Below are 15,825 nucleotides of genomic sequence, written 5' to 3' on the forward strand. Positions count from 1 at the left end.
CCGCGTGCCTCTGCGCGCGTGTGTGCACGCGTCTGCGCACCTGTGCCTGGGTATGTCTTCAGGTGCTTGTGTGTGAGTCCGTGCAAGTGTCTGTGCAGATGCTGGGAGAGAGGACCAGGTGAGGACCCTCCAGTTCCTGGGCTCCTTTCCGCATCTAGGGAGCAGTGGGCGCCGGGTGGAGGGCCTGTCTTCTGCGCTGGGCGTCCCGCTAGGTGTGCGTTCCTTTACGCGCGGAATCCAGACAGCGCTAAGCGGCGCGCGCCGGCGTGGTGGCGCTCAACCTCTGGAGACGCCACACTAGGGCTTCATCCTGAGGTTCGCTGAAGAACTCCAACGGCTGGGAGGCCCTAGGCCCCAACCTCTCCCGCTCCATCCTTCCAGCCAATGTTGGAAAAAACCCTCTGCGCCTCTGCGCATGTGCAGGGAACTGCTGTAGCCCCCCACTTGGGAAGAGGGGGCAGAGGAGAGAGAGAAGACGAATTTAAAAACCAATTGTTTAAGATTTTTATCGTTGTCATTTGGACCTAAAAACAGGTTTCCTTTGGAACACTACTTTACAACTTACTGCTTATTGATTGATTGGTTAGTTTATGTACTGGTGAAGCCACTGTTTAATTAAAAAGGAAATACAGTAAGATTGAAAGATGGAAAGTGGACATTGGAAAAATATGCAGGAGGTGGAATTCTATCCCCACTCCTATTCTTGCAAAAACCAAACCAAAAAACTCAGGGGAATTTCTTCCCATCTCCAACTCTCTGTTCCACGGTCCCTAATGGCTGAGAGCCACTTGACAATTATCTAGTTAAAGAGGATCCCTCCTTCTGCTGGACTTCCCAAATAAAAGTAACCACCTAAGAAAAGGCTTATATCCACATATGGATTTCCATATTTCTGCCCTAGGATAAAATAAGGCCCACTGAACAGTGCCAGGAATGTCTTCACCAGAGGTGTTTATTTCACAAAGGGAGAAGGGTTCCCACCACTAGAGCCCCCCAGCCTCCTGGGGGATGATTCCACAGCTAGACGCTGACTTCTGCCCACCCCCACCCCAGCAAATTTCAATCAAAGTCCTGGCAGAAAGTAGAGGAATCTCTATGCCACTTGCCCATCTGATAACTCAAAGCCAGGCTTCCAGTCCCATCTACCTTTGACCATTGGAAAATTCCTTCCTGTGGCCAAGCTGAAATTGGCTCCCTGAACATCTCCTGGAGCTGCTCCAGAGGTCAGGCTAAAGTAAAGCCCCCAACACCTCTTCCCGGCTCCTGCTAGCACAGACACTGACTGGGAACAATGCAAGTAAAACAGAAGGGCAGACAGGATTATTTACAGATGCTTCTCCATGGATAAGATGTAATTAGAAGATGAAGCGGTAAAGACATACTTAGGAAGATAGGGGGGAGGCCACTGTGCTGATGGTCAAGGAGGCTGGAGGGCCAACTGGTCCTTTACTGAATCCTTGACTGTCATTTATGATTTTCTACAACACACCACCCTGGTCAGGGCTCCGGAAATTCTGAAGAATTCATTGACATAAAACTACAGTTAGAGATTAAGCAACACTGTAGATCAACTATACTTCAATAAAAATGAAATAAAATTTAAAAAACACCACAAAACTCCTACAGCTGATTTTTGTTAAGATAGCATCAGGCCTCCAACTGTTCTTAAGAAAAACAGTTTTTAAAGGCCAGAGTCTTCCTTCTCCAAAAATCAGAAAAAGCCCCCTTCAAATACTTGATCTCTCTCAAGTGGAGATAGAACCAATACTGTAACCGCAAGGTGTCAAAGACCCACTGGTGGCATAGTGGGGCCAGGATGGCATCATGACATGCCATCCCAATTTTATGAACTGCTTCAAGCTTCTTTCTGTGTTTCTAAATAACATGCCTTGTTTATCAATGCTAAAAGCTATATTGCTCAGCCTTGACTGTAATACTGTAGTGGAAAACTGGAGACACGTGTTCACCGTATACTATATGATGAGGGTTATCCCCAAAAGATCTATTGAAGTCCTATCCCTAGTACCTGTGAATGTGACGTTATTTGGAAATAGAGTCTTTGCAGACATAATCAAGTTAAGATGAAGTCATCAAGGTGGGCCCTAATCCTACCTATATGACCATGAAAGAGCCCACTCAGATCACACTTGAAAACTGCTGATCTGAGCCTGTCTGTCTCCTGGCTCTAGCCAGTGGAGGTGTGGCCTAGCATGTGACTTTAGCGAAGGAACATGAGGGGTGTCTGCTGCGGGCTTCAAAAAAGGGACACCAGGGAGCCAACTTCCAGATGAAGCTAGTGACCACGAGGGCATCGTGAAACCTTTTCTGTGGTCCACCAGCTGCGGACTTCTTGTCATGTGACTGGAACAGTTCCATGGCCCTAGCCATCTCCAGATGGATGTTCCATTGCTGGAAGTTAAAATAAGCCTCAGTAACATGCCCAATATCTAGTTCTAGCATTTTTCTTTGGGGCAGAGCATCATTGTTCTTTATCTTCTTCCGGGGCAAGTGAGGGTCCACCCTGTCCATCCATGCACTCTTATCATATTTTGCTTAATTGCATCACCTGACCCTCATGAAATAATTGTCTGCCCCCGGCCCTTGCCTGATCCCTCCCTGACTTTCACCCAGTCCTGACCTGACCTTGATCTGGCCCTCACCTGATTCGGTTGGTGGTGCCACTCACACATCTGACATCTTCCCCCCCTGAAGAGCAGTGCTCCCTGGCCTGCCCTGGCCACAGTGCGCAGGGGGCTCTGTAGGCTCAGCTCTGTGTCCTGCTCATCTCCAATGCTTTGCTGGGGACACCAGTGTATTTCCGGAGCGCTTGATGCCACTTCAGCCCTTTGCTTCATGCCCACTTGCTCCTTCCCACTAGATCAGTGTCCACAGCGACACCTCCTCCCAGGAACCCTCCCTCCACCGTCCTGACCTGCGCTGGGCCTCATCCTGTGTCTAACTAAAACATCCGTTTGCATGTCCATCATCTCCACAAACAGCACCAACTATCCACAGCCCAGGGAAAAGGCCAAGCAATTTCCAGAGAACTGCTTAAGAGTCGCCGATTCTCCTGGGAATGAACTTTGACTCACTATCCACACTGACTCGGCACAACACAGAGAAGTGAGAGATGAACTTGCAGTCTTATTTTCCTGCCTGGCTGCTAAGTTTCCACCATTCTGTAGGGCATTCATCAGCTTTGTATCTAACTGAATGTTCCTGTTTGGGCATTCCTTCTCCCACCAACTGCGTAAGTTGGGGATTTGAAAACATGATTATAACTAGGGGAGTGGGCAGCTTCCTGACACAACGTGAGGCCCAAAGTGCTCAGTGAGTGAGTTGAAAACAGCATCTTTCCTGTCTCACCATCCATAGGAGTGGGGTCTTTCAGAAGCTGGCTGCTCCAAACCCAGGTCAGGGGATGCTCTCACCCTTTCCTGGGGTCCCATCTATGGCACCCGTCACTGTGTTGTGGACTATGTGTAGGGGCAGAGCCTTGTGTCCCCCTCCAAGGAGCCACTCCACATCTCACAAACACTAGGGGCTGCATGAGGACTTGGACTTAAGGCCATGGTGGGCTCTCCCAGGGCCCCCGTGCCCAGCTCTTGCTCACGTGCCATCATCTCAGTGAGAAGCTCCCTGAGCCAGGCCAGGATGCTGGGGACAGGAGTGTGTGCCTTGGCTACAGAAAGGCTGGAGTTGGTCTCACACCAATTAGACCCTGAAAGAAGTGGTCCCTACACTCTGACTGCTCTGGGTCATCAGGGTCATGAGATCCAGAGCAGAGATGGGAAAGTCAGACCTAGGACCCAAGGCAGTGAATGCACAAGCGACCTGCAGCCTGCACCGCCCCCCACCCCACCCGCGCCCTCATCTCCCCTGTGTTACTCTGAGCACTAAATCCAAAGGAACTGGAGCTGGGAGTTAGCGTGCACCCTTGGCTGCAGTTAGAAGACCCAGCCTCCAGTTCCTGTTCTGGGCACCAGGGAGCGGGGTGTGGGGAAGGGGTAGGAGGGTAGGGGGTGAGGGTGGGGGGGGCAGCATGGACATGCTGTAGCCCAGATCCTACAAGAGGCAGGCCAGCCCAGTGCTCTGCAGAAAGGCCCCCAAAGTGCTTTTCTCCAGGAAAAAGTATGCTGTTTATTGAAAGAGAACATTTTCATCCTGTGCCAAACCCACCATTTCTTCCCCTCTTGAGTTACAGAAAATATCCCTTCTCAACCCCAGAGCCTGAAGAACATTTCTTTTCAGAGAAAATCTATTTGATTCAGAATGCCAGAGGAAGAAAACAAGCAGCTTCTTTTGTGTGAAACTTCACCCTCAACCTTGTGCTTTTAAGTGAAAGCTCCCACACATTTGTGCTTCCTAAGGTTTCAACATGCCATGTCTAATTTTTGCATTAAAATCTCTGCACGTCACACAAAGGCATTTAGGAAAAATATATTTAGAGATGTCAGAGACAGAGAGATTGTTTCAAAAACTCAGCAGATGGAAGACCCTAAACTTCAGAAGTGTTTGGTAGGACATGTCTGGTTTTACAAGCAAACTTGCCTTTTTATGGTACTCAAGATGATGAAATAGTTGCAAGAAAAGTTAAACATTTTTAAAGATCTTGAAAATTCCCTGGGCTAGTGATTAGGACTCATTGTTCTCACTGCTGAGGTCATGGGCTTGATCCCTGGTCTAGGAATTAAGATCTTGCATGCCTTGGGGCCAAAAAACCAAAACTGTAAAACAAAAGCAATATTGTAACAAATTTGATAAAGAGTTAAAAAAAATCCAGAGTGTCCAGGCCTGTGGCTGCTAGACAGCAAAGGGGTCTTAGAGTGTCTGTGATTAGCCCACATTAATCTCACGGCAACCTTGAGAAGTGGGGGTGTCATTCCTGCTGACATCAGGGAAACAAGGGCTCAGAGAAGCCTTCAAGGCCCGAGGTCCTGCCTGGGTCTTCCATGGCTGAAGCTGATCAGTGTGGCAGCAGAGACCTGGTTTCGTCTCGTTTTCCTTTTTAAAGTGTGCTAAAATATACATAACATGCAATTTATTATACCATCTTACCCATTTTTCAGTGTTGTAATCCAGTGGCATTAAGCACATTGAAATTGTTATGCAAAAAAAAAAAAGAGAAATTGTTATGCAACCATCACCACCATCCATCTCCAGAATTTTGTCATCTTGTAAAACAGAAGCTCTGTCATCATTAAGCAATATCTCCCCATTCTGTTCTCCCCAGCCCCAGGCACCCACCAATCTATTTTCTGCCTCTATGAATTTGACCACTCTAGGGATTGCATATGGAATCATACAGTATTTATCCTTTATCCTTTTGTGACTAAATTATTTCACTTAGGGTGTCTTCAATGTTCAATGTCTTCAATGTTCATACATGTTGTAGCAAGTTAGAATTTCCTTCCTCTTTAAAGCTGAATAATATTTCATTGTGCGGATAGACCACATTTTGTTCACCCATTCCTCAGCTGATGGATATTTGGGTTGCTTCCACCTTTTGGCTGTTGTAAATAATGCCTCTGTGAACAGTTCTGTACAAATTTCTGTGCAGATGTCTGTTTTTCTCCTTTACAAATATACTTTTATTCATGTAAAAATTCACAAAATATAAATTTAGCCATTTCAAAGTATACCATTCAGTGACTGTTTACTACATTGACAGTGTTATGCAACCACCACTTCTGCCTAGTTCCAAAACATTTTCATCATTCGAAAGAGAACTCCATATCCATTAATCGTTCAGTCTGTATTCCCCTTCCCCCTCAAGTCCTGGTAACTACCAATTTTCTTTGTGTCTCTGCGTTGTTGTTTTTGCTGTTTAGTTGTTCAGTCATCTCCGACTCTTACAGAACCCATGGACTGTAGCCCACCAGGCTCCTCTGTCCATGGGACTTCTTGGCAAGAATACTGGAATGGGTTGCCATTTCCTTTTCCAGGAAAATGTGTTTTTATTTCTTTTAGGTGCATACATAGGAGTGGAATTGCTGGGCCATGTAGTAACTACTGTGAGTGCTTGAGGAACTGCCAGACAAGGGTATCATTTCTGGAGCACTGAAATCATTATGAAGTTTGCACTGCATCTGTGTGGCATTGTGCAGTGGCCTCTGGCCTAGAAGCGGACAGCCGAGGAGAGAAGGCATGTCTGCTATTGTCAGGTGATAAAGCAAGGGATCTTTTTATGCCACCTTATGCCATTTGACTATGGAAAAGCATTTCTCAAGTTTCTTTCTCTGATGCTCAAATAAAAATAGACCGAGGAACTAAAAAAGGACTAACCATATTTTCCCCAAAGCCAGGCACTTGCACACACCAATTAACTCGTATTTCTTCCTCCTGCTGTCGAGAAGTAAATAGAAACTAACAGCTGAGCACAGATTCACACTGGGTGTATATTTGGTGATGACTCACCAAGAATTCGCAGCCAAGGTGCCAGTTGTTCTTACGCCATGGAAAGAAAACCTATTTTAGACAAAACTGTAACCTCACGGATGCTCCCAGAAAGCACCAGAGCTGTAGAGACAAAATCCACTCAATGTAGGTTTCATGTCAGAGCGAGCTCCACCCACGCACGGCGTGTTCGAAGCCCCGCCCACTGCCATACCCCGCCCACTCGTTGATATCCTATCCCGCCCACTCAGTGCTCCTCCCACACTCCAACCTCGCCCCTCCCCGGCGCGAGTAGCCTTTCCACCGCCTGCCAGACCTCCAGGGCCAGCTGTGGTCAGGGCCCCCCAAGGCTTGTGTCCCTTTCTGGCCGCCTCTGAGCCAGGCTTCTTCTGCACTGCCCCTCTCGTCTTCCACAAGACAGTAGCCCGTCGTCATCATTCTTAGGACTGTTAACGTCAGGCCTATCTGGTGGAGGCTTGGAGGGGACACCTGGCTCCCCTCTGCCCCCTTCCAGGCAGCCAGTCCTGGCTCTCTGGCCCAGAGCTGCCCCCAGCTCCTACACTCTAGCTTGGTGTTTGGAGGATGTGGAAACCTCTCCTCCGTTGTCAAGGAGAGAAGATTCAGATAAGAAATAAATTGGGGCACTTCCCTGGTGGTGCAGTGGATAAGAATCAGCCTTGCCAGTGCAGGGGACACAAATTTGGTCCCTGGTCCAGAAAGAGTCCACATGCTGCCGAGCGACTAAGCCTATGCCTGGCAGCTTCTGAGCCCTCTTGCCACAACTGCTGAAGCCCAAGTGTCCTAGGGCCCGTGAGCTGCAACTACTGAGTCTGTGTGCTGCAATTACTGATGTCCACATGCGCTAGAGCTGCACACCTCAACTACTGAGCCCACGTGCTGTAACTACTGTGCCTAGAGCCTGTGCTCTGCAACAAGAGAAGTCACTGAAATGAGAAGTCTAAGCATCACACTGAAGAGGAATGCCTGCTCGCCACAACTAGAGAAAACTGGTATGCAGCAAGGAAGACCCACTGCAACCAAAAATAAAAATACATTATAAAAAAAAGAAAGAAAGAAATTTGGGGTCAGGGTAGAAGCTCTTAAAATATAAGCCAGGTTGTCCTTTACAGTAATTCTGAAGTTATGCCAGTTGGAGCAGTGCAGGTTCTTCTGTGGCAAGTAAGCCCTGCCTGGGGAGGAGGGGAAGCTCCTGGCATCCACCTTCCCTGGACAACAGCCCCCATCCCTGTCCTGCCTGCCCCTGCCCCCAGGTCCTCAGCTGAGCCCCAGAGTGAAGGTCTCTGTGGCTCTCTGGTGGAGGCTTCTGTGTGGAGGCTGACAAGGGCACGTGGGGGCTGCAGGAAGGGAGCTGGATACCAGGAAGGAGTGGGCTGTGGGTGTGAGAGCAGGGACTCGCTCATTCCCCGGCTGGAAAGGAGTCATCTGAGGGCGCTCTCCCCGACTCTGTTCTTTCAGTTAGGACTGTGCTGAGACAGACAAAGTGGGATGCCCTCAGAGGAGAGGACCCCCCAGTCTCTGCACCAAGGCCCTGTGGGCTGTGGAAGCCTTGAGGTGGATGGCAGGCCCCCGCAGAGCAGGTGCACGCTGGAGGACAGGGAGGGCTCCTGCTAATGCAGACCCCTGAAGCCCCTCTGAGGACTGACCACCCTCTTTGAAAGTGGGTGGTGCAGAAGGATCAGGGGTGTCTGGTCCCCGTATTGTCTCCAATTCAGAGACCCTTCTGGGGAGTGGGATTGTGGATTTTGAGGTCAGAAGGAGTCAAAGACTTGCCTGCGGTGAAATCCTGCCTCCATTTTCCCAGCTGTGTGAAGTTGGGTGAATGATCACTTTCTTGGGCTTCAATTTCCCTGCTGCTGCTTCTCTCTCTCTTTTTTTTTTTTTTTGGCCTTGTCGGTTGGCTTGTGGGATCTTAGTTCCTCCACCAGGGATTGAACCCAGGCCCTCAGCAGTGAAAGTGCAGAGTTTTAACCACTGGACTGCCAGGGAATTCCCCTTCCCTGCTTGTGAGAAGTCTGCGATCCTCACACTTGGCAAGTGTTTGGGGCAAGTGACTGGTACACAGCAAGTGTCATCAGCTGACTCCCTGTGGAGTGTTGATGGAGCCTCCATTGGATACCCATCATGCTCCTGCCCACTCTGGTCCACTGTGGTTTTAACTTTTGATACTGCAGCAGCTCACCCAACTCATTCTGTGTCAGTGCATCACAGGCATCTCAGGGAGAGGTGAGGTAGAAATATGTTGCCACCAGTCACCCCCACCATGCCAGCCACCTCTGCCACACGAATGCCAGCTGCCCCTGGCTCCGCAACAGGTGCCTGGGATGGGAGGAGTGAGGTTGGGGCTTGCCATTGAGACGGGACAGTTGGACTGGGTACACACATGCCCATGTACACAAGCACAGAGGAGCAGACAGGGTCCCAGAGAGAGGGAGGTTGGAGCCCTCCTCTGGAGGACAACCTCAGGACACAGAGAAGAGAGTGCCATTTGCAGAGGAGTCTCACCAACTCTGCTTTTTCAGGTAGGACTGTGCTGAGATGAGAAGAGGGAGAAGCTGGAGGAAAGGAACACAGAGAAATTGCAAGGGCAGGATGTTTGACTCAAAGGCAAGAGTATCTGGAAATGTATGGAAGGGTTGGATTAGCAAGGCCATGGTCCCATCTTCCACCACAGAGCAATCATGGGACATTTTCTCATGGATGAATAAGCACATACAAATGATTAGTCTTGTATCTAATATGTAACGAATATTTCTGCTTCAAATAACAACACAAATTTTAAAAATAACATAGCCTTAAAAAGCACACAGTGAATTTACATCTTTATATTTGATTCAGGAAAATTAGACTCGGTAGGTACAATGGCCCTGGGAGAGCCTTTGTAACAGTAGATGCATAGTCAGCAAAATCTTATATGGACCAAAAAAAATGGACTAAAGGGTTAAATTGATGTGAAGACAATAATCTCATTCAAATTAAAATTGAAAAATAAAACGGTTATAAAAATAAACCATTTCAATGAGGTCAGAAATTAAATGGACTCGTAAAACTCACTCATGAAAGTAATTTCTCAGCAAAATCTCAATTAGTGGTGGCATAATTCTGATGAAAACTTTCCTGTTCATGGCATGACGTTAAAGTGACTGAGACCACAGATAAAGGCGGGTTTTAACAGGCCTTGACCCTGCACACTGCTGTGCTACCTTGGACAGATGTGACTCAGGTACTCCATGACCTTTACAAAATTTTTGAAATTCTCCTTACTATCCTCTGAAGTGTCAGTTCACCTTCTACCATTTGTAGATTTTCATCTGCTCACTTTTGCTTTTTAAAATTGTGAAATTCAGGACTTCCCTGGTGGTCCAGTGGCTAAGATCCTGAGCTCCCAGTGCTGGGGGCCTGGGTTCAATCCTTGGTCAGAGAACTGGATCCCACATGCTGCAACTAGAAGTCTGTATGCTGCAGCTAAGTGTTTGCATGCTGTAACTAAGACTCACTGCAGTCAAATATTAATGCATGTGGGTGTGCTAAGTCACTTCAGTTGTGTCTGACTCTTCAAAACCTTATGGGCTGTAGCCTACCAGACTCCTCTGTCCAAGGGATTCTCCAATCAAGAATACTGGAGTGGGTTGCATGCCCTCCTCCAGGGGATCTTCCTGAACCAGGGATCAAACCTATTCTGCCTCTTTATGTCTCCTGCGTGGGCAGTTGTGTTCTTTACCACTAGGAAGCCCCAAATGTTAACTAAATATAAATAAATATTTTTTCAATTGTGAAATACTATATATATATATGGAAAAGTGCAGGAAAACACACGTGTGTACTTATTAAATAATGATAAATACTTGAATTGTAAATCACCCCCACAGGTCAAGAAACACAGCATGGCTGGTGCACCAGAAATTGTGCACATACCTCCCCAATACAACACCCTCCCTCCTGCGTGACTGCAACCACTGTCTCAGAGGTGGGCTCCCTCAGGAATAGACAAGGTACAAGTACAAATAGCTTACATGAGGGTGACCCTGGGAAACCTTTGTGGGGGTGGGAAGTGAACCAGGAGGTCAGAAAAGAATGTTGACTGGAATGCATCCCTCTGGGGAAATTTAGCAGTGGGGCAGCCTCAGAGAGAGCTGCTCCTGGGGCCACTGGACTGGGCCAGCACCAGGGGTAGAGAAAACTCTTGCACAGTCCCAGGAGCCAGATCCTGGAATCCCTGGGCTGGTGAATATCAGTGAATGTCGAAGGTGCATGCATGGGGTACCAACAACATCTGTTCCAACCACTCTCCTGACTTTTGTGAAAGACTATGGTGTTATTGGGGACTTCCCTGATGGCTCAGATGGTAAAGAATCTGCCAAGAGTGTAGGAGACATAAACTTCACCAAATATGTACAGTCCAGATCTGCATGTACAGGCAAGCACTAGGTCTTGTGTATGTGACTATGCCTTCAACTTCTAATAGGACTCAAAGCTTTGTGAAAGACTGTGTCCCAGATTATAGTCCTCAGGTCAGCTTGATTAGAATTCTCTATTTCCTCTTTAAATTGACTATTGATTCATTTTTTGTTGCTGTTGACAAACCGAAAAGAGCTTTTAGAGATAAAAACATAATATTAAAAATTTAAAGCCTAATGAACAGGTTCAACAGATTAGATCCATGATCCCTTACAGAATTAAGAAAGGAAAAAATTAATCTTCCAAAGAGTTACATTACTGGTATCAGAAGTAGAAAAAAAAATGATATTTACAGTCAGGCCAGCATTCCCAGCTTTGAGGAGGTCTGGTTAACGTATGGACTTCCCAGGTGGCTCAGAGGTATAGTATCCACCTGCCAATGCAGGAGCTGCAGGAGATGTGGGTTTGACCCCTGGGTTGGGAAGATCCCCTGGAGGAGGGCATTGTAACCCACTCCAGCATTTTTGCCTGGGAAATCCCATGAACAGAGGAGCCTGGCAGGCTACAGTCCATGGGGTCGCAAAGAGTCGGAAACGACTGAGCATGCACAGTTAGTGTATTAATATAATGCAGATGTACATTACAGAGGACCCATTATGGGCAGGAAGTATGTTATGCCTAAATTTTCTTGTTTTGCCTTAAAACATAAATTTTATTTCCTTGGGTTCTTTATAGAATCTGAGATTGGGCACTTAAGAGAAACGCATTTTAAAAAATTATTTATTTAAATTTTAAAAATTCATTTATTTTATTTTTGGTTGTGCCTGCTCTTCGTTGCTGCGAGTGGGCTTTCTCTAGTTGCAGTAAACAGGGACTACTCTTTGTTGCGGTGCACAGGCTTCTCGTTGTGGAAGCTTCTCTTATTTCAGAGCACAGGCTCTAGGCACTCGGGCTTCAGTGGTTGCAGCATGCAAACTCAGTACTTCTGACTCGGGGCTCAGTAGCTGTGACTCACAGGCTGTGGAGTACAGGCTCAGAAGTTCAGGTACTCGGCTTTAGTTGCCTGCAGCACGTGAAATCTTCCCGGGCCAGGGATTGAACCCGTGTCCCCTGCATTGGCAGGTGGATTTTTAACCACTGTACCACCAGAGAAGTCCAGAAGTGTATTTTCGAATAGTTCTGGAGGCTGGATGTCAGGGTGGCAGCAGCACTGGTTCCGGGTAGAACTCCCCGGTGTATGTATGAAGAGAGATTAGGGGCTATTGGTCCTTGCTATCTTGTCATCTCTCCAGTGCTTTGTATATGTATTGAAGCTGTCTGAATCAGCATTCTGGTTATTTTTAGCAGGAATGTTGGTCTGAACTATCTGCTTTTTCCTTAATTCTTCAAACTTCAGAACCTCAATTATTATTCATTCTTCCATTGTTTTAGCACATTCTCAGTAAATGCCCACAACATAACTGGCATTGTGCATCATGCTACGTAAGCACTGGGAAACAATGGGGAATGTGATGGTCAATTTTAGGTGTCAGTTCGGCTGGGGCACAGTGCTCAGATATTTGATGTCAAACATTATTCTGGATGCTTCTGTGAGGGTGTTTTTTGGGTGAGATTAACATTTAAACCAGTGGACTTTGAGTGACGCCAGTTACCCACTCCAGGGTGGGTGGACCACATCCACTCTGCTGAAGGCCTGCTGAGAATACTGACCTCCCATGAAGGAGAAGGAAGTCTGCCAACAGGACTCTGTCCTGGGCCTCCAGCCTGCTGGTCTACTGTGCAGATTTTGACCTGTCTCTCCACAAGTAAGGACTTCCCTGTAGCTCAGACGGTAAAGAATCTGCCTGCAGTGCAGGAGATGCAGGTTTGATCCCTGGGTCAGGAAGACCCTCTGGAGGAAGGAATGGTTACCCACTCCAGTATTCTTGCCTGGAGAATCCCATGGAGGGAGGAGCCTGGAGCCTGTGGGGTCGCAGAGTTGGACACGACTAAGCAACTAGCACTAAACTACTACACTATAGCTACCTCCACAGTCGTGTGAGTCCTGTTAACCTAAGACAGAAAACATCTTGTTGGCATACGGGCAAAATGGGTTTATTCAGAACAGCAAAGCATTGCAATTCGGGAGAGGAAAAAGCTGCAGACAAAGCCAACAAAGGAGAGGAACGTTATTTTACAGACGGAAAGGAGGAAGCTGGAGGGGTTGTTTTGAACAAAAGTCAACCCACTCCAATATCCTTGCCTGGAAAATTCCATGGACGAAGGAGCCTGGCAGGCTACAGTCCATGGGGTCACAAAGAGTTGGACATGACTGAGCAACTTCACCACTGAAGAAAGTGAGAGTTGAGGGTAATCACTGGTTTTCATTGGCTGAGTAGACTGGGTAATTGATTTCTTGTAGGAGATGCAAAGAACACCTTTCCTGATGAGGCACATTTAATTGAGGATTCTTTCCTGTTGATGATTCTTCTTGTTGGGGTCTGTAATTGACAGTTTTTCCTGTTCTTGACCCTGAGTGGCCCCAAGGCAATGGCACTTGCTGACTCATCTTTACCTTCAGGCTGGGTCTGGGCGGACGGTGTGAGAGCTCTCCCTTTTGGCCTTCCCACTCCATTTTAAACAGGTTTCCCTTTATTAATCCTCACAGCCATTCCTTAACATAAACCTCCCTCTATATATACACACACACCCTGTTGATTCGATTTCTCTGGAGATTGCTGATTGACACATGGATCTGTAGACAAAGAATGCCACCTGCTGTACCAGTGAACAAAAGATGTTGAGGCCATCAAGCCCTTAGCTACTAAAGCCACCCACCTCCCCACGACTGTGTACTCTGAGGAGATTCACGATGGAGAACACAGAATACTGGCCCTAGATAGTTAGGGTGTATGTATCAAAGGAATGGTTTCACTAAGCTCAGACTGTTGCATCTTCCTATACATAGAACAGGACTTCCCTGATGGCTCAGCAGGTCAAGAATCTGCCTGCAACGCACAGGTTCAATCCCTGGGTCCGAAAGATCCCCCGGAGAAGGGAACGGCAACCAACTCCAGTATTCCTTGCCTGAAAAATCCCATGGACAGAGGAGTCTGACAGGCTGCAGTCCAAAGGGTCGAAAAGAGTCAGACACGACTGAGCCATTAAGCATACAAACATACACAGAATAGCACCAGCTTCATTTATTTGAGATGTCTGGTTTTCTTTAATTAGCAGAAGTCTTTTGATGTTTGACTACTTGTTTTTGTTGTTGTTGTTTTGGTGTGGGTTGTTTGTTTTGTTTTTTGCAAAAACGTCTATACATCCTTGCCCTTACCTTCCCTCTTCTGATTAGTCCCTCAGAACCACCTGAGAGGCTATCTTCCCAGCTTAAGTCCTCAGTAATGTCTCCAATCGGAGAAGGCAATGGCACTACACTCCAGTACTCTTGCCTGGAAAATCCCATGGACAGAGGAGCCTGATGGGCTGCAGTCCATGGGGTCACTAAGAGTCAGACACGACTGAGCGACTTCACTTTCACTTTTCACTTTCATGCACTGGAGAAGGAAATGGCAACCCACCCCAGTGTTCTTGCCTGGAGAACCCCAGGGACGGGGGAGCCTGGTGGGCTGCCTTCTATGGGGTCGCACAGAGTCAGACATGACTGAAGCAACTTAGTAGCAGTAGCAGCAGCAGTGTCTCCAATAAAACATAATTGTGAGGCAAGCAGAAGTAGTGCAGCTTAGATTAGGAGTAGGCCTTCCTACTTGGTAAGATTATCAGGCCACCTGGATACAACCAATTAGCCAATTAGGACCAATTAGCTTTCACTTAATACTGACCGCTGGTTGCCAATTAGGAAATTAGGAACGGGGCGGAAACCCCCAGGAAAGTCCCGCGCACGCGAAAGTATTGACCAATGAAATTGCTTTGCAAACGTGTAACCAATCCGCTTCTCACCTTATAAATTTGTGTAACAGCTTGGGCTTGGGGCTCTCTGACTCGCATCACTGCGTTGGTTGCGGGCGGAGAGTCCTGGCTCGAGTCAGTAATCAACTTTCCTTCCTGTGAGTTGCATTGTCTTGGAGGCCTTCTCTCTTCCTGCTTGGGGATTCGGACATCGGGCATAACATTTGGGGGCTCGTCCAGGATCCCTTTACCGGGGGAAGAGAACACTTCCAGGACAGAGGGGAAGGATAGATAATAGCACCGGTGCTCAGGAAAACTCAGGGGGCCCGAAAACCCAGCGCTGTGTTGTCAGCTGTCTGTGTGTTTGTCTTTGGCTCTCCGTGTTTGTGTGTGTGCCGGCATTGTCTCAGGCAGGACAGGAAGTCCAGAGTAATTCTGGGGCCCTGCTGTGAAGCAGGAAGGTATCTGGCACAGGAAATCCAGAGTAATTCTGGGGCCCTGCTGTAAAGCAGGAAACTATCTGGCACAGGAAGTCCAGAGTAATTCCGGGGCCCTGCTGTGAAGCAGGAAGGTATCTGGCACAGGAGAAAGCTTTCTCCAGCCGGCGTAAGGCCGAGGCCAGCGAGCGCGCTGGAAGGCAGCTGGCTCTGTGGGAAGGAGAGTTCCTCTCCTGATCCTGAGTCTGGTCAGGGGGCCCGAAAACCCAGCGCTGTGTTGTCGGCCGACGTTTGTCTGTCCGTGTGTTTGTCTTCTGCTCTCCGTGTTTGTCCGTGTTTGTGTGTGTGCCGGCATTGTCTCTGGTCTCGTTCCTACTCTTTTCAGGAGTTTCAGTGAACAGGCGAGCAGTTGTGGGGGCAATTGATGAGTCCCGGCCAGGGCTACACTCTGGCGGACTCTGAAGGCCCTACAATAAGTGAGCCTCAGTAACTAGAGCCCGACCGGGTGAAACTCACCTTTAAAATTCTTTGTGTGGGCACGGGTCAGGCGCTTAAAGGCCATTAGGGCGCCTGCCACTTGAAGACTCCCGTGAGAGGATAAGGGGGTTACAGAAGAAGCTAGAAACCCCTAGGGTGCCCGCCCCTAGCAAGATAAACAGTTACCATTTACCATGGGTCGGGGGAATCT

The sequence above is a fragment of the Cervus canadensis genome, chromosome 1 (assembly GCF_019320065.1).
Source record: "Cervus canadensis isolate Bull #8, Minnesota chromosome 1, ASM1932006v1, whole genome shotgun sequence".
NCBI lineage: Eukaryota > Metazoa > Chordata > Mammalia > Artiodactyla > Cervidae > Cervus > Cervus canadensis.